Below are 18,947 nucleotides of genomic sequence, written 5' to 3'. Positions count from 1 at the left end.
TCGAATGGGCGGAAGAGACCTCCCCAGGAGACCATTGCAGCCTGGTTGCACATTGCACAGGAGGACACTTGCAATGATGTCATCGTGAGGACCAAGCTGTCATAGCGCAAATCTTTCAATGATCTCAGCAGATCACGAAACGTTACTGCAAAGCCACACTCATCCTGCTGTGACACTCACCACATCCCCCTCACTCTGCCTTCCCTACCCTACTCCTGTATATCCTTGCTCACACCAACTTACCTTGCACTTCTGCCCATCCCTCTCTATCTACATTATCACATCCCTATCTCACTAGCCACCCCTCACACTCGCTATCATCCTTGTCCAATCAAACCAACTAACAACAGACAAGGGTAGGCCCTTGAGTGTTTTATGCAATGTTCATGTAAATTTTTTGTCCGTGTGTGTCAAACATTGAAACCTTTATTTTCAACACTTTGCGTTCTTGGACAGATCTGTGTGCACCTTTGGAAGTGGTTTAGTGAGTTGCAGTAAATGGTGAGGTATAACGGTACCCCCAACCCCCCTGCAATGGTGATGAGTGTGAAAGGAATGGCTTGGGCATTGTAGGGATGCTTTATGGTGTTGGTGCAGGGTGGTGCCAACCTGGTGCATCATGTGACAGCCAGAGTGTACAGCATGAAGTGAAGTAAATGTGGCCATGGTGAGGCCATCCCTGGCCTCCCGGGCAGCAGTGTGGTCGGGTGCTGATGCTCTGTGTCCTGTGCAGCATCAGGTGATTGCGGAGAAGGTTGATGTTGTTGTTGGTGCTGCTGCTGGTGTGCTTGGTGCTTGCTGGTGTTTGAGCTGATCGTGGTGGGATTCTGAGGACTAAGGTGCGATAGTTTCAAGGGCACTGATGCTGATGTAATAGATGGCAGGTGAACTTGAGATGACAGAAGCGATCTGCCAATGGTGAGAGAGGTTGTTCCAATGAGGTGACACTGGATAGAGAGTTTGCTCCAAACACTTGCAACCTGTATAAAGCTCAGTCTGTCTTCCAAATACAGTAAGCAACAGCTTCTGAGCTTGTAAAAGTGAACAGCTGTGAGCTGGGAGCTTTTATAGCACATTTGCAGCTGTCAAGTAATGAGTTGATTCCGTGGTCATACAGCTCCCGCCCTGCTTACCTGACGTGATCCCCGAGCAGCGTGGACCCTGTGGGCGACCTCATAAAATGTAAAGGGGAGCTCAAAATGCTTCTTGATGGGCTGTTGACAAGATCATAATGACCTGAATTGTCTCCCGCAGCTGCATGTTGGGTTTGTTCAGCGTTGACAGACCCAACATCTGAGAAAGGCGTGTGGCGGCGGGATAAAAGTGGGGTCCCGACCCCACTGTCAATTTTTTTTTCCCACCCAACTCTCCACTGAACATACCCGCTGACCTCCGCCCCCCCCCGAAGAATTACCCACATGGGGTGAACTTGCTCGGAGGAGTTAATGTTGAGAAACTGAATTGGCACGTACTGTTCCTATTTCGAGATCTCACAGCCCTGTCTTTAGACTTGATAACTGCTCAGCTGTTGATTGAGACCCTACTCGAGAAAAATTCACATTTTCAAAATAATTAAAGAAATAGATATTTTTTCTCCTGTTAAAAATTGGCAGAACTTAGAATAAAAAGTACTTCTCTCCACCCCCCACCCACCCCCAAACTTCCCTCTCCTTTATAATTGAACAGAATTACTCTGTATTTGCTTTTTATTTTAGCAGCATTCCTGGTTTAAATGATGTCTTTTTTTAAAAGGAAAGAATGAGGGTGGTGGAGCGGGTGCTACATTTGTTGTTATTTACCAGTCTGTGAAGTCACCCATGTGGGTGAAAAATTAAAGAAAGAACTTGCACATATGTAGCACCATCCATGACCGTACATCCCAAAGCGCTTTCCAGCCAATGAAGTACTGTTAACGTGTAGTCACTGTTGTAACGTTGGAAATGCGGCAGCCAATTTAGACGCAGCAACGTCCCACAAAAAGCAATGTGATCACGACCTAATAATCCGTTTTAGTGATGTTGGTTGAAAACACACAAAGGAAAGTGTAGTTACTTTATTTACGTTAACTTCAGGAAGACTTGTTTCGACGGGAGAATTTTTCAGCCCTCTTTCCTCCCCCCAGTACCACTCCACCATATCTTCATGCATAACAAGCCATATAAGCTACGAACAGCTATATGACAAGTAACAGCACATAGGAAGCCAGTGTAAGAAAGAGAGAGAGAGGACTAGCCCTCGTAGTATCTGTCCAATAGTCACAAGATTGGGTGACTTAATACCCCTTCTCCAAGAACTGGATATGGGGAGCATACTGAAAAAACTGGAAGTTATTGAAGTAGGTAGCTGCAACGTATATTTTATTCAGGGTGTATACTCCAGCTCCATGCTATGTGTAAAAGTAGATGGGAAGCTTCACTAAGCATATCTCTCTTATCTCCTTCATCAATAATTTGTTAGATGGCATTATATGGTACGGTCTTATTTTCACCATCTTTTGAAGATGACCTGATCTTGACCTCTCTGTCCTTTCAAACTACCGCCCCATCTCCAAACTCCCTTTCCTCTCCAAAATCCTTCAATGTTTTGTCGCCTCCCAAATCCGTTCCCATCTTTCCTGCAACTCCATGTTTGAATCTCTCCATTCAGATTTCCACCCCTGCCACAGTACCGAAACGCTCTCATCAAAGCCACAAATGACATCCTTTGTGATTGTGACCGTGGTAAACTATCCCTCCTCGTCCTTCTCGACCTGTCTGCTGCCTTTGACACGGTTGACCACTCCATCCTCCTCCAACGCCTCTCCTCCGTCGTCCAGCTGGGTGGGACTGCATTCGCCTGGTTCCATTCCTATTTATCCAGTCGTAACCACAGATCACCTGCAATCACTGGCTTCTCCTCCCGTTCCCACACCATTACCTCTGGATTCTCCCAAGGATCTATCCTTGGACACCTCCTACTTTAATCTACATGCTTCCCCTTGGCAACATCATCCGAAAACACAACATCAAGTTCCACACGTACGCTGACGACACCCAGCTCTACCTCACCATCACTTCACTTGACCCCTCCACAGTCTCTAAGTTGTGGGACTGCTTTTCCGACATCCAGTACTGGATCAGCAGAAATTTCCTCCAACTAAATATTGGGAATAACAAAGCCCGTGTCTTCGGTCCCTGCCACAAACTGCATTCCCTCGCAACTGACTCAATCCCTCTCCTTGTCAACTGTCTGAGGCTGAACAAGACTGTGTGCAACCTTGGTGTCTTATTTCACCCTGCGATGAGCTTTCGAACCCATAGCCTCTCCATCACCAAGATCACCTACATCCACCTCTCTAACATTGCCCGTCTCTGCCATTGCTTCAGCTCACCTACTGTTGAAACCCTCATCCATGTCTTTCTTACCTCTAGACTTGACTGTTCCAATGCTCTCCTGGCCATTCTCCATCTTCCACCCTACTTAAACTTGAGCTCATCTAAAGCCCTGTTGCCTGTGTCCTAACTCGCACCAAGTCCCGTTCCCCCATCACCCCTGTAATGACTCAAGAGTCTGGTTACTGTAAACTCACTCGGGTGCAACCTGATCCATCTTTATTCCAGCCCAAGAGTGCCAGCGTGACAAAGACACCCAGCTTATATACAGGTGACCAAGCACACATGCCACATGCGTACAGCCGATGACCTCCGACCGCGATGCCTTCTGGTATCTGGTGACCCCCAAGCATTAATACATAACCACCCCTATGCTCATTGACCTACATTGGCTCCTGGTCTGGCAACGCCTCAATTTTAAAATTCTCATCCCTATCTTCAAATCCCACTATGGCCTCAACTCTCCCTATCTCGGTAAACTCCTCCAGCCCTACAACCAATCAAGATCTCTGCGCTCCTCCAATTGTGGCCTCTTGCACATCCCCAATTTTAATCACTTCACCATTGGCAGCCGTGCCTTCAGCTGCCTGGGCCCTAAACCCTGGAATTACCTCCCTAAGCCTCTCCACTTCTCTACCAGTCTCTCCTCCTTTAAGCCGCTCCTTAAAACCTAACTCTATCTGTCCTAATATCTCTTTATATGTCTCGGTGTCAAAACTTGTTTGATAACGCTCCTGTCAAGCATCTTGGGACCAGCGTTCCCTGTAATGGTTTTTTGGGGCCACGTAGCCAATTCAAAATTATTCGCATGGTAGTTTTTTTTTCAATTTAAAAGCTGGCTCACTGGCTGCGCAGGAGCCCGGGAGTGCTGCGCAGTCGTGCAGCTTAAAGGGAACATTGCTTGGGACGTTTTACTATGTTAAAGGTGCTGTATAAATGCAAGTTGTTGTTGGACTCTCCTCGGGGTTATTGTGCTTTGCCTGCCAGCTTAAACAATGGGCTAACTGGAGGGTTATAGTTGTGAGTGCCCCAAGTGCTGTAATGTGGCTTGAGATAATCTTCGTGATGGTGATTGAAGGAGTGTCTGACCTAATTGTAGATTTTTACTGAAATTCTGATGGATGCCAACTTCTTTGGAATCATGTGGGAAAAAAGGGCAAAATGTGGTCTGATCTTTCTTTTCAGCAACAGTAAAATCCCAATGCAGGTGATATGAGACATATGTTCAAACAGTTCTCTGTGATGGTCCTTTGACTCATGTGAGATACAGAAATGGTTACTGCTCTGGTTAATATAATTGAGGTCTATAAAACAGGGCTATACGTGAGGACCGGAAAATAGTTTTTGAGTTATAGACCAGCTTGCCAACATCATCACCTGAAATATTCTTGTGTTATTGTTATCCAATTTATGTTTTATTTAAGGAGCATATGGGCCATTTAAAACATAGCCAAACAAAACCCTATCCTCATCTGACATCCATATGTGCACTTCCAACAGAAGTCACTGGATAGTGATCAGAGGCTGGAACCCTGGCCATTGTTTATTTAATCCCTTCTCCATCCTAACTTGGAGCCAGTGAGTCCAGTTGTAGCACCGCTACTGCAGTCCTGCATGAGACCAGATAACTCGATATGTGACCTGGGACTAACTGAACCACTGGGGGAAGCTTGATGGTGGTGTGTTAATGAAAATGAGTGACATAGAATTAATAAGATTAGTTAATTGGACTGAAAATATGTCAAAGAAAGTAAAAGTTGGAGACTAATGAATAAAGCTCTGTCTGCAATTCCTCAAGGATTTACTGCTACGCTATCCATAAACTATGGAAGAGAATACCTCTGCTAATGCTATCTGATTTACAAGTTACTTAAAGCTGTGGTGCTGGGTGACTAATGAAGGGCATATTGATTATATCCAAAGGCACAGTTAACATGAAGCTTGTGTCTGCAATAGATGGTTGTTCATTGGCAAAGGAGTAAGTATTGTGCCAAGTTTATTGATTAACCCTGTTACCAGCCTTCAGTAAGTAATCAGTTTGAATGAGTCTTAAGAGGATTTGATTATAAATCAAAAAGGGTTATTTTTTATCTGTATGACTCACTGAGGAGGCAACATTTAGAATATCTTGTGGAGTTTGACACCCTATCTTAAAAATGACATGGGATTTGAAAGACTTCAAAAAGCTATGGCCAAGATGATTTCATAGAATCATTGAAATTTCTGGCACAGAAAGAGACCATTTCAGCCCATCGTGTCTGTGCCAGTGGAAAAAGAGCTATCCAGCCTAATCCCACTTTCTACTCTCGGTCCATAGCCTTGTAGGTTACAGCACTTCAAATGCACATCCAAGTATTTAATTGAATGTGATGAAGGTTTTTGCCTCTACCACCCTTTTAGGCAGTGAGTTCCAGACCCCCACCACCTTCTGGGTGAAAAAGGTTCTCCTCAACTAATGGGACTAAAAGCCACCAAATCCCCTGGGCCTGACGGCCTACATCTTAGGTTTCTAAAAGAGGTGACTGCAGAGATAGTGGCTGTGATCTTCCAAAATTCCCTAGATTCGGGCAAGATCCCAGCGGATTGGATGGTAGCAAATGTAACTCGCTATTCCAGAAAGGAAGGAGAGAGAAAACTGGAATCTACAGATCAGTTAGTCGTTGGAAAAATGCTGGAATTCATTATTAAGAAAGTGATAACGGGGCACTTAGAAAATCGTAATAAGCTTAGGCAGAGTCAACACGGTTTTATGAAAGGTGCATCATGTTTGACAAATTTATTAGAGTTTTTTGAGGATGTAACTAGCAGCGTAGATAAAGGGGAACCTGTGGATGTAGTGTATTTAGATTTCTAAAAGGCTTTCGATAAGGTACCACATAAAAGGTTGTTACGCAAGATAAGGGCACATGGGGCTGGGCTTAAGGTATTAGCATGGATAAAGGACTGGTTAACAGACAGAAAACAGAGAGCAGGGATAAACGGGTTATTTTCAGATTGATAGACTGTAGCTAGTGGGTGCCGCAATGATCAGTATTTGGGCATCAGCTATTTACAATCTGTATTAATGACTTAGATGAAGGGACCGAGTGCAATGTATCCAAGTTTGCTGACAATACAAAGCTAGGTGGAAAAGTAAGATGTGAGGAGGACACAAAGAGCCTGCAAAAGGATATAGGGCCTGAAATTGGTGGCCTTATTGCCGGCTGCCGCCGAGTTTTTTAGCCGCTCTCCCCTCGGTGACAGATTCCTCCAGGTCTGCATCCGGCGGGAGGGGAGTACCGTCGGGAACTGCCCACTGACGGCCTCTGGCGGCCAAATCGCGTAAGTGACCTCCCGCCCGCTGAGCTGGCATATTGGTGTGGGCAGGAGTCGGCGGCAGCCAGGGGAGAGACTGCTGCGTGGAGGCAGGTCTAACCCCGATGGTAAGTAAGAAGACCTGCAAAAAAAGATTAGTGAACATTTTTTTATTTTATTTCTTTCAGGGTTTTACCTATATGGGGTCCCCTGAAGGAAGGTGTGTAAGATTTCTAAATCTCTGGCATTAAATTGACAGCAAGACCGATGCTTTTAAAACCATTTGGAATAGTTTATTAAACGCACACACATGCACATCTATCAGAGAAACAGCAGTCGTCAGCTATCCTACAGATCTACTTAGTTACAACAGATATATAGAAACATAGAAAATAGGTGCAGGAGTAGGCCATTCGGCCCTTCGAGCCTGCACCGCCATTCAATAAGATCATGGCTGATCATTCCCTCAGTACCCCTTTCCTACAGTGATGTTGCAATAAAAAATATATACTTTACTTCCCTCTGGCAAAGCACACGGCCTATTTCTTTGTCTGTAGAGAAAGGTCCTGCTTTTGCCGTGTGCTTAAGAAGAGAGAAGAAGAGACCCAGCAATTTTTGGCTTGACTTCTTATACCTCTTAAGGCCATTGTTTCTCAGAAAGCCCCAGAATTGGGTCTTGGTTCCAGGGCCGTTCCTGATTGGCTTCTCCTCATACGTGTCTGTCTGGAGGGCCGGTGACATTCCTTGATTAGGTTAATGGCTTTCCAATTAACACCTTTTCTAGTTTGGTGAGTTTCAAAGCCATGCTTTCTTTGTTCCTTGAGCTCTGCCTAGCCAGAGAAGACATGAACTTGGGGAAGTCATCTATTTTGTTTCTTTCAACACTGCAGCCTTTCCGTATAATCTACACTTTTAACATATATATATATATATGTATACAGAATCAATTTTATCATTACTGAACACTTTTATTCTTACATATGTTTTTTTTTATTGTAAATATTTTTATTTTTCAGTATTTCCCCCCCCCCCCCCCCCCCCTCCCTGGGCCCGACTCAATCCTTGGCGGCACTTTGGCGAGGAACGCATTTGCCGCCGAGATTGGGAGCTGCCGCCCAGCTTGACGGCGTCAGCCGTTATTTGGCTGCCGGGCAGTACTGTCATCTCTTTTAGAGGAATCTTCCTGGCAAAGTACCGCCCGGTCTCTCGGCAGCCATCGGCTGTCGTTTGGGCGGGCCTTGGCTTCCACCAAGTTCGGGCCCATAGACAGGTTAAGTGACTGGGCAATAAAGTGGCAGATACTGTGGGGAAATGTGAGGTTATTCACTTTGGTAGGAAGAATAGAAAAGCAGAATATTTTTAAAATGGTGAGAAACTATTAAATGTTGGTGGTCAGAGAGATTTGGGTGTCCTAGTACAAGAAACACAGAGTTAGTATGCAGGTACAGCAAGCAATAAGGAAGGCAAATGGCATGTTGGCCTTTATTGTAAGGGGTTAGAGTACAAGAGTAAGGAAGCCTTGCTACAATTGTACAGGACTCTGGTGAGACCACACCTGGAGTACTGTGCACAGTTTTGATCACCTTATTTAAGGAAGGATATACTTGCCTTTGAGCTGTGCAACGAAGCGGGGATGAGAGGGTTGTCTTATGAGGAGAGATTGAGTAGATTGGGCCTGTACTCTCTGGAGTTTAGATGAATGAGAGGTGATCTCATTGAAACATATAAGATTCTGAAGGGGATTACAGGGTAGATGCTGAGAGGTTGTTTCCCCTGGCTGGAGTGTCTAGAGCTAGGGGGCACAGTCTCAGGATAAGACTGAAATGAGGAGGAATTTCTTCATTCAGAGGGTTGTGAATCTTTGGAATTCTCTGCTCCAGAGTGCTGTGGATGCTGAGTCGTTGAACATCTTCAAGGCTGAGAAAGATAGATTTTTGGACTCCAGAGGAATTAAGGGATATGGGGATAGTGCAAGAAAGTGGAGTTGAGGTCGAAGATCAGCCATGATCTTAGTGAATGACAGAGCAGGCTCAAGGGGTTATATGGCCTACTCCTGCTCCTAATTCTTATGCTCTTATGTTCAACTCCCCTCTGATCCTTCACCAATTACTTTAAATCTATGCCCTCTGGTTTTTGACTTACCTGCTCTGGGGAAATAGGTCCTTCCTATCCACGCGATCAAGCCCCTCATAATTTTATACACCTCAATTAAGTCTCCCCTCAGCCGCCTCTGTTCCAAAGAAAACAACCCCAGCCTATCCAATTGGGAATGTAAACTGTGCCATGGGGAGATTAACAAAACTTACATAATTTAGTAAAATATTTGGGAGCTGTGACCCAAGTCTTTCTTTAAGATGTGAAATAACATAGATAATATGGGTGTAAGCAAGTTATCTGACTTGAACTACCCGACAGGAATACTAAGTTGGCATTCAAGCAAGGTTAAAGATTGTGCATTCCTTTCCCCTGTCCCCAAACACACAGTAACAGATATGTTCAATAGTCTCCCAGCAAAAACAGTTAATGCACATTGATTAACTTCTGAAGAGCTGATCAGTTATCTGATTAGGAGCAGCATTCAAAGTTGTATGGGTAAATATAGACAATGCAGAGCTGCAGGTTGTAATAATAGGTTGATATCCTGGAGGTTTGTTTGATTACCTCTGTATCAGAAGGAAATGTGACAGAGCTTCACGTTTTTGGAAGTTAGTCAGCTGTCTGGGGAGACTACAGTTTATTAGCTCCTGCCACAGTACCAAAGCGGCTCTCATCAAAGTCACAAATGACATCCTGTGTGATTGTAACCGTGGTAAACTATCCCTCCTCGTCCTTCTCGACCTGTCTGCAGCCTTTGACACGGTTGACCACTCCATCCTCCTCCAACACCTCTCCACCATCGTCCAGCTGGGTGGGACTGCACTCGCCTGGTTCCATTCTTATCTATCTCATCGTAGCCAGAGAATCACCAACAACGGCTTCTCTTCCCACTCCCACATCGTTACCTCTGGTGTCCCCCAAAGATCTGTCCTTGGCTCCCTCTTATTTCTCACCTATATGCTGCCCCTCGGCGATATCATCCTAAAACACGGAGTCAGTTTCCATATGTACGCTGAGACACCCAGCTCTACCTCTCCACCATTTCTGTCGACCCCTGCTTGGTATCTAAATTGTCAGACTGCTTGTCCGACATCCAGTACTGTATAAGCAGAAATTTTCTTCATTTAAATATTGGGAAGACTGAAGCCATTATCTTTGGTCCCCACCATAAACTGCGTTCCCTAACCACTGACTCCATCCCTCTCCCTAGCATCAATCTGAGGGTGAACAAGACTGTTTGCAACCTAGGTATTGTAAGGAGCTGGTCTTTATGAGGGGGTCAGGTTCCCTTCTGACCAACTTGAGCGGTTCGAATTGCTCCCACTCCCTTGGGTTCTAGACTCTGGATTTATTTGGGGGATGTGACAAAGTGCAAAAGACACCAGTCTGATGCAAAAGAACTTTGATTTTATTACAGTCAAGAAATTACAAACTTATAATTAATAAGAAAGTACAATGTCAAAACTTATTCAAACTTATTAAAGAATAATACCTTACACACTCAGAGGGGGTTACAATAGCTTATAATGACTCTAATAGAGAACAACACATTACATTCAAAGGGGGTTACAGTAGGATTACACCTCCCACCTCCCAATACCTAATTCTAGCTAGGTTGGACTCCAGGGCAGGCAGGGACTATGTTTACCAATCCTTTTTGCCAGCTAGCGGTAGATCGCAGTTTCGGGGTTCGCTGGATGTGGTAGGGTCTGCTTGCCGTACCCCGAACGTCGGAGAAGACTTTTTGCTGCGCAACCTTCAGTTGGGTTGAGTCTGCCGATGCGGTAAGGCACGTTTTGTAAGTACCCGTTTTCTTTGGTTAGAAATAGGTTTCTACAGTCTTTTAGGTAATGTTTTACCCGCTGGTAGGTCAGGATTAGATTGTAGAGTGGAAACTTTTCGGTGCTTCGGTTTTTTTCCCGTTGGAGTTTTGTTTCGAGTTTGGTCAATCACGGTGGTTTTCCGTTGATACCACGTTGGTTGTGGTCAGTTGCTGCCGCGATGGTGATGTTCTTCCTTCCTTCAGGACTTCGAGGCTGGAGAAGTTAGTTTACAACTGTTGCATTGGTTTCTCTCCTTGTCTTGATGACACAAGAGTAGTGTGGCATCTGAGGTAGTGGCAACCTTGTAGCTACTTAGCAACCTAACCTCTGTTGAAAACGGGCCAGTTACACGGTTTGAGTGGTTCTAATCTTGGCGCCAAATCAGTTCAGAATTCTTTGTTTAAATTTGGCGGGTTTGACTCTTTGTAATATTTTGGCGGGCTCGTTAAAAGTTAATATGTTTTGGGTGGGTTGATGTTCGAAAACTGTTTCCTGATGCAAATATTAGCTTGGTAATTGCAATGTACTTTTGTGCTTTGTTTTTTGCATACAGGCTGGATTGGGCCTCTTTGTAATGCATATGCTAAAATGGTTTTCCAGATTCAGGTTGATGGTTAGCTATCCCTGGGTTATTTGTTGTAATGTTAATGTCTCTTAGAAACATAGAAACATAGAAAATAGGTGCAGGAGTAGGCCATTCGGCCCTTCTAGCCTGCACCGCCATTCAATGAGTTCATGGCTGAACATGCAACTTCAGTACCCCATTCCTGCTTTCTCACCATACCCCTTGATCCCCCTAGTAGTAAGGACTTCATCTAACTCCTTTTTGAATATATTTAGTGAATTGGTCTCAACAACTTTCTGTGGTAGAGAATTCCACAGGTTCACCACTCTCTGGGTGAAGAAGTTTCTCCTCATCTCGGTCCTAAATGGCTTACCCCTTATCCTTAGACTGTGACCCCTGGTTCTGGACTTCCCCAACATTGGGAACATTTTTCCTGCATCTAACCTGTCTAAACCCGTCAGAATTTTAAACGTGATAGTCAGAGTAGGAATCGCAGGATAGCGCAGATGAATACGTGGCTTGAGCAGTGGTGCAGCAGGGAGGGATTCAAATTCCTGGGGCATTGGAGCCGGTTCTGGGGGAGGTGGGACCAGTACAAACCGGACGGTCTGCACCTGGGCAGGACCGGAACCAATGTCCTAGGGGGAGTGTTTGCTAGTGCTGTTGGGGAGGATTTAAACTAATATGGCAGGGGGATGGGAACCAATGCAGGGAGACAGAGGGAAACAAAAAGGAGGCAAAAGCAAAAGACAGAAAGGAGATGAGGAAAAGTGGAAGGCAGAGAAACCCAAGGCAAAGAACAAAAAGGGCCACTGTACAGCAAAATTCTAAAAGGACAAAGGGTGTTAAAAAAACAAGCCTGAAGGCTTTGTGTCTTAATGCAAGGAGTATCCGCAATAAGGTGGATGAATTAACTGTGCAAATAGATGTTAACAAATATGATGTGATTGGGATTACGGAGACGTGGCTCCAGGATGATCAGGGCTGGGAACTCAACATCCAGGGGTATTCAACATTCAGGAAAGATAGAATAAAAGGAAAAGGAGGTGGGGTAGCATTGCTGGTTAAGGAGCAAATTAAGGCAATAGTTCGGAAGGACATTAGCTTGGATGATGTGGAATCTATATGGGTAGAGCTGCAGAATACCAAAGGGCAAAAAACGTTAGTGGGAGTTGTGTACAGACCTCCAAACAGTAGTAGTGATGTTGGGGAGGGCATCAAACATGAAATTAGGGGTGCGTGCAATAAAGGTGCAACAGTTATAATGGGTGACTTTAATATGCACATAGATTGGGTTAACCAAACTGGAAGCAATACGGTGGAGGAGGATTTCCTGGAGTGCATAAGGGATGGTTTTTTAGACCAATATGTCGAGGAACCAACTAGGGGGGAGGCCATCTTAGACTGGGTGTTGTGTAATGAGAGAGGATTAATTAGCAATCTCGTTGTGCGAGGCCCCTTGGGGAAGAGTGACCATAATATGGTGGAATTCTGCATTAGGATGGAGAATGAAACAGTTAATTCAGAGACCATGGTCCAGAACTTAAAGAAGGGTAACTTTGAAGGTATGAGGAGTGAATTGGCTAGGATAGATTGGCGAATGATACTAAAGGGGTTGACTGTGGATGGGCAATGGCAGACATTTAGAGACCGCATGGATGAACTACAACAATTGTACATTCCTGTCTGGCGTAAAAATAAAAAAGGGAAGGTGGCTCAACCGTGGCTATCAAGCGAAATCAGGGATAGCATTAAAGCCAAGGAAGTGGCATACAAATTGGCCAGAAATAGCAGCGAACCCGGGGACTGGGAGAAATTTAGAACTCAGCAGAGGAGGACAAAGGGTTTGATTAGGGCAGGGAAAATGGAGTACGAGAAGAAGCTTGCAGGGAACATTAAGACGGATTGCAAAAGTTTCTATAGATCTGTAAAGAGAAAAAGGTTAGTAAAGACAAACGTAGGTCAGAATCAGGGGAAGTCATAACGGGGAACAAAGAAATGGCGGATCAATTGAACAAGTACTTTGGTTCGGTATTCACTGAGGAGGACACAAACAACCTTCCGGATATAAAAGGGTTCGGAGGGTCTAGTAAGGAGGAGGAACTGAGGGAAATCCTTATTAGTCGGGAAATTGTGTTGGGGAAATTGATGGGATTGAAGGCTGATAAATCCCCAGGGCCTGATGGACTGCATCCCAGAGTACTTAAGGAGGTGGCCTTGGAAATAGTGGATGCATTGACAGTCATTTTCCAACATTCCATTGACTCTGGATCAGTTCCTATCGAGTGGAGGGTAGCCAATGTAACCCCACTTTTTAAAAAAGGAGGGAGAGAGAAAACAGGGAATTATAGACCGGTCAGCCTGACATCGGTAGTGGGTAAAATGATGGAATCAATTATTAAGGATGTCATAGCAGTGCATTTGGAAAGAGGTAATATGATAGGTCCAAGTCAGCATGGATTTGTGAAAGGGAAATCATGCTTGACAAATCTTCTGGAATTTTTTGAGGATGTTTCCAGTAGAGTGGACAAGGGAGAACCAGTTGATGTGGTATATTTGGACTTTCAGAAGGCTTTCGACAAGGTCCCACACAAGAGATTAATGTGCAAAGTTAAAGCATGTGGGATTGGGGGTAGTGTGCTGACATGGATTGAGAACTGGTTGTCAGACAGGAAGCAAAGAGTAGGAGTAAATGGGGACTTTTCAGAATGGCAGGCAGTGACTAGTGGGGTACCGCAAGGTTCTGTGCTGGGGCCCCAGCTGTTTACACTGTACATTAATGATTTAGACGAGGGGATTAAATGTAGTATCTCCAAATTTGCGGATGACACTAAGTTGGGTGGCAGTGTGAGCTGCGAGGAGGATGCTATGAGGCTGCAGAGCGACTTGGATAGGTTAGGTGAGTGGGCAAATGCATGGCAGATGAAGTATAATGTGAATAAATGTGAGGTTATCCACTTTGGTGGTAAAAAGAGAGAGACACACTATTATCTGAATGGTGACAGATTAGGAAAAGGGGAGGTGCAAAGAGACCTGGGTGTTATGGTACATCAGTCATTGAAGGTTGGCATGCAGGTACAGCAGGCGGTTAAGAAAGCAAATGGCATGTTGGCCTTCATAGCGAGGGGATTTGAGTACGGGGCAAGGAGGTGTTGCTACAATTGTACAGGGCCTTGGTGAGGCCACACCTGGAGTATTGTGTACAGTTTTGGTCTCCTAACCTGAGGAAGGACATTCTTGCTATTGAGGGAGTGCAGCGAAGGTTCACCAGACTGATTCCCGGGATGGCGGGACTGACCTATCAAGAAAGACTGGATCAACTGGGCTTGTATTCACTGGAGTTCAGAAGAATGAGAGGGGACCTCATAGAAACGTTTAAAATTCTGACGGGGTTAGACAGGTTAGATGCAGGAAGAATGTTCCCAATGTTGGGGAAGTCCAGAACCAGGGGACACAGTCTAAGGATAAGGGGGAAGCCATTTAGGACCGAGATGAGGAGGAATTTCTTCACCCAGAGAGTGGTGAACCTGTGGAATTCTCTACCACAGAAAGTTGTTGAGGCCAATTCACTAAATATATTCAAAAAGGAGTTAGATGAAGTCCTTACTACCAGGGGAATCAAGGGGTATGGTGAGAAAGCAGGAATGGGGTACTGAAGTTGCATGTTCAGCCATGAACTCATTGAATGGCGGTGCAGGCTAGAAGGGCCGAATGGCCTACTCCTGCACCTATTTTCTATGTTTCTATGAGGTCCCCTCTCATTCTTCTGAACTCCAGTGAATACAAGCCCAGTTGATCCAGTCTTTCTTGATAGGTCAGTCCCGCCATCCCAAGAATCAGTCTGGTGAACCTTCGCTGCACTCCCTCAATAGCAAGAATGTCCTTCCTCAAGTTAGGAGACCAAAACTGTACACAATACTCCAGGTGTGGCCTCACCAAGGCCCTGTACAACTGTCTCTTGTGGAGAAAGTTTCTCGAATACCCATTTCTCCAGACAAGTTAACTTAGTCCCAACACCCAGACAATTCCAATAATCAAGTTGTCTCCTGTTAGTTCTTTAGGCCCGCCCACAGCCTTGAATTTGTCTTTTAAAATCCAAAATTCGATTAAAGTTCGTAGTTTCTTCCATAAGCATTTTAGGATTTCAAACTTTCTGGTTGATAGTCCCAAATTACATTTCTTTTTGAATGAGCCCAAACACTGAGGGGGTGGGGGGGTTCTTGTGAATTTTGCATCCTTCAGTATCATATTTGACCCTGAAATGAGCTTCCGGCCACATATCCGCGGCATAACTAAAACGGCCTTTGTCCACCTCCGTAGCGTTGCCTGCCTCCGCCCTTGCCTCAGCTCTTCTGCTGTTGAAACCCTCATTCATGCCTTTGTTATCTCTAGACTTGACGACTCCAACTCACTCCTAGCTGGCCTTCCACATTCTACCCCACGTAAACTTGAGGTCATACAAACCTCAGCAGCCCATCACCCCTGTGCTTTCTGACCTACATAGGCTTCCAGTTAAACAACACCTCAATTTCAAAATTCTCATCCTTGTTTACAAATCACTCCATAGCCTTGCCCCCCCCTACCTCTGTAATCTTTTTCGGCCTTGCAACCCTACAAGGGGCCCGAAATTCAGTACCGCTGGAAAGCTGGTGCTCCCCCCACCACCTTGTGGCCATTAGCGCCGAAATTTTTTCGTGTCTAATCCACCCCATATTCAGCTCCAAAAGTGAACAAATGGGTTTGAGCGCTAATGAACCCTTCTAATGTGGATTTTTCAGTGGTGTGGCTGTCTTAATTTGAGCGTTATCACCACTGAGAAATTGAACGTGCAGGAAAGGGTTTCTAATGAGCCAGCTGCTCCCGGGCCTTTTTAAAGACCAGGGTTTGCAGCAAGGCCCTGAGGGGGGAAGGAGGTTGGAAGGATGGCTGGTGTAAGAGGTGCAAGGAGAGCCAACAGGTTCACTGATCTGGAGCTGGAGACACTGATGGACGGTGTGGAGGACAGAAGAAGAATATTGTTTCCTGACATGGGGAGACCTGGCAGACCGCCAGTACATAATGCATGGAGGGAGATTGTAGGGGAGGTATCAGGCACCTCCATATATGTGAGGATGCACCCTCCCAGGGTGCTGGCCTGTCTGCACCCGGCCCTTCCAGGGTGGCGATGGGTCGACGCCTCCTAGCTCTGGGACGACGGGGATCCTCCTCCGGCACCTCCTCTGAACCTCTGTTTGAGGATGCCTATGCACTGCTCGATGATGCACCTGGTGGCACATTGTATGCATGCTCTGGCACTGTCCTGGGGTTCCGCAGTGGAGTGAGCAGCCAAGTGGACAGGGGATATCCCTTGTCCCCAAGCAGCCAACCGCATTTGGGCCGGTGAAGTCAGCGGGCACACTGGTCTGGTGCAGAATGAACGAATCATGGCTGCTGCCTCCCTTGCCCGCTGCCTCTCTGCACGGTGCTGACGACGATGCCTTCTCCTGCGTGCCACCCTGCTGATCACCAATATACCAGGTGTTGCCCTCCCAACACTCCTCCCATCCTCAGGGTGAACCCTGCCAAGCAGGTCTCTGCAGCCCACAGGACTCCACTAAAGAGTCAGACCTGAACATTGTACAAAAGTACAGGGGTATGTACAAACCTCTGAGCAGCACTCAGTAGGTTTAATGGAGCCAAAACAATTAATAAAATTATATCAAAAGCTAAATACTGCGGACCACAGAAAATGAAATAAAAACACTAATAAGTAATAAAACTTTTTATCTACCAAAGGGCCCCAGCGGTATCTCGTTCGAGCACCGCATCGAAAACCTCACAGGGGCACTGCCGGGAAAAGTCCTACCTTTCCCTCGGTGAATGTCGCTGTGGTAGTCCCTTTCCAGCGGCCCGCACGCTGCAGAGCTCACTGCTGGAAACCTTCCTTTATAGTGGCTTCACTGCGCCGTTTCTGGCGGAAGTGAACACCGCTCAAATCCCCCCCGAGCGGAATATGGCTCGGGGAAGGAACAGTACTCGACCGCGATGGCTGATTGATTTTTTTTCGATCGACTGACCAAACTCCGCGGCAACTGTCCCTTCGGGGACGGTGAAATACGGGCCCAAGATGTCTGCGCTCCTCAAATTCTGCCCTCTTGAACATCCCTCATTATAACTGCTCAATCGTCGGTGGCTGTGCCTTCAGCTGTTTGGGCCCTAAGCTCTGGAACTTCCTCCGTAAACCTCTTCGCCCCTCTGCCTCACTTTCCTCCTTTAAGATGTTCCTTAAAACCTACCTCTTTAACCAAGCATTTGGTCATCTGCCTTAATTTCTTTTTGTGGCTCGGTGTCAAATTTATCTGTTTTGTCTTGTAACACTGTTGTGAAGCACCTTGGGACGTTTTACTATGTTAAAGGCGCTATATAAATAAAAGTTATTATTAAATGTGTTCAGAAGAGTCTATGACGGTACAAATTGTGCCTGGTGTGTTGGAAAGAGCAGGCTTGAAATGTATTTTGTCCTGTTCCCCACAATTGCCCTACTTGTCAATTTTTTGATTTTGGAGGTGCTGGATGGAGAATGAATACCTCCCCAAAGAGAAAGTTGGATAAATCAGCAAGCTGATCACCCTAGGCCACCCAGTGGGAGGGTTCACAATAATGGGAGAAAGAATAACGGTAGACATTTTCCGTTATCCTTTAATGGCGGGGGTTGCTCAAGAGGCCAGAATTGGAGAAGTGTAGATATCTTGGTGGTTTGGGGGCTGAAGGAGATTACAGAGATAGGAAGGGGCGAGGCCATGGAGGGATTTGAAAGCGAGGATGAAAATTTTAAAAGCACAGGGGTGATGGGTGAATGGGACTTGGTACAAGTTAGGATTATGGGCAGCAGTGTATTGGATGACCTCAAGTTTACAGAGGGTAGAATGTGGGAGGCCAGCCAGGATATTCAAGTCTGGAGGTAACAAAGGCATGGATGAGGGTTTCAGCAGCAGATGAGCTGAGGCAGGGGCGGAGACGGGCGATGTTGCGGAGGTGGAAATAGGCGGCCTTCGTGATGGTGCAGATATGTAGTCAGAAGCTCCTCTCAGGGTCAAATATGACACCAAGGTTGCGAACCATCTGGTTCAGCCTCAGACAGATGTGGGGAGAGGAATGGAGTCGGCGACTGGGGAACGGTGTGACCAAAAACAGTGGCTACCTACCAATTTAAGAGAAAGATTTCTTCTAAGGACTAGATGTAGTGAAATTGTAAACCTGTTCATAAAGAACATAGCGCAGAGAGGAAATCTTTGTCAGCGATCTTCATCTTGTCCTTCCCTTTTCAAGTGCTTTTTGCTCACAACACTCAATATATTTTGTTTTAGAGACAAGAGAAGACTGTTGATTGGTGTCTGTGCAGTAAGATGTGTTGTGGTGGTGATATTTTTAATGAAAAAGGTTAATTTATGGTTAAGCTTTGCTCAGTTGGTAACACTGTCACCTCTCAGAAGATTGTGGGTTTGTTCCATTTCCAGACCTTGAGCACATAACCTAGGCTTCGGGAGTACTGCATTGTCAGAGCTGCTGTTTTTCAGATGAGACATTAAACTGAAGCCCTATCTGCCTGTACCGGTGAACATAGAGATCCCACGGTACTATTCAAAGAAGAACAGGCGTGTTCTCCCAGTGTCCTGGCCAATATTCATCCCTCAAACAGCACCACCAAAAATAAATTAATTGATCATTTATCTCATTGCTGTTTGTGCACAAACTAACTGCTTAAAAAAACACAAGTGATTGCACTTCAAAAGTACTTCACTGATTGTGAAGCGATTT

The 18,947-nt window shown here is 45.6% G+C and overlaps 1 protein-coding gene across 2 annotated transcripts in view; it reads left to right on the top strand.

Annotated features, from left to right (window-relative positions):
• LOC139240900 (vitamin D3 receptor B-like) overlaps positions 1-18,947 on the top strand; it is a 163,102-nt gene that overhangs the window by 106,920 nt on the left and 37,235 nt on the right. The gene's annotated exons all lie outside the window — the stretch shown is intronic.

This window comes from Pristiophorus japonicus, chromosome X, assembly GCF_044704955.1.
Source record: "Pristiophorus japonicus isolate sPriJap1 chromosome X, sPriJap1.hap1, whole genome shotgun sequence".
NCBI classification, from domain to species: domain Eukaryota; kingdom Metazoa; phylum Chordata; class Chondrichthyes; family Pristiophoridae; genus Pristiophorus; species Pristiophorus japonicus.
Note: the sequence above shows the minus strand (reverse complement) of the source record. Positions and strands in the feature narration are given on the sequence as shown.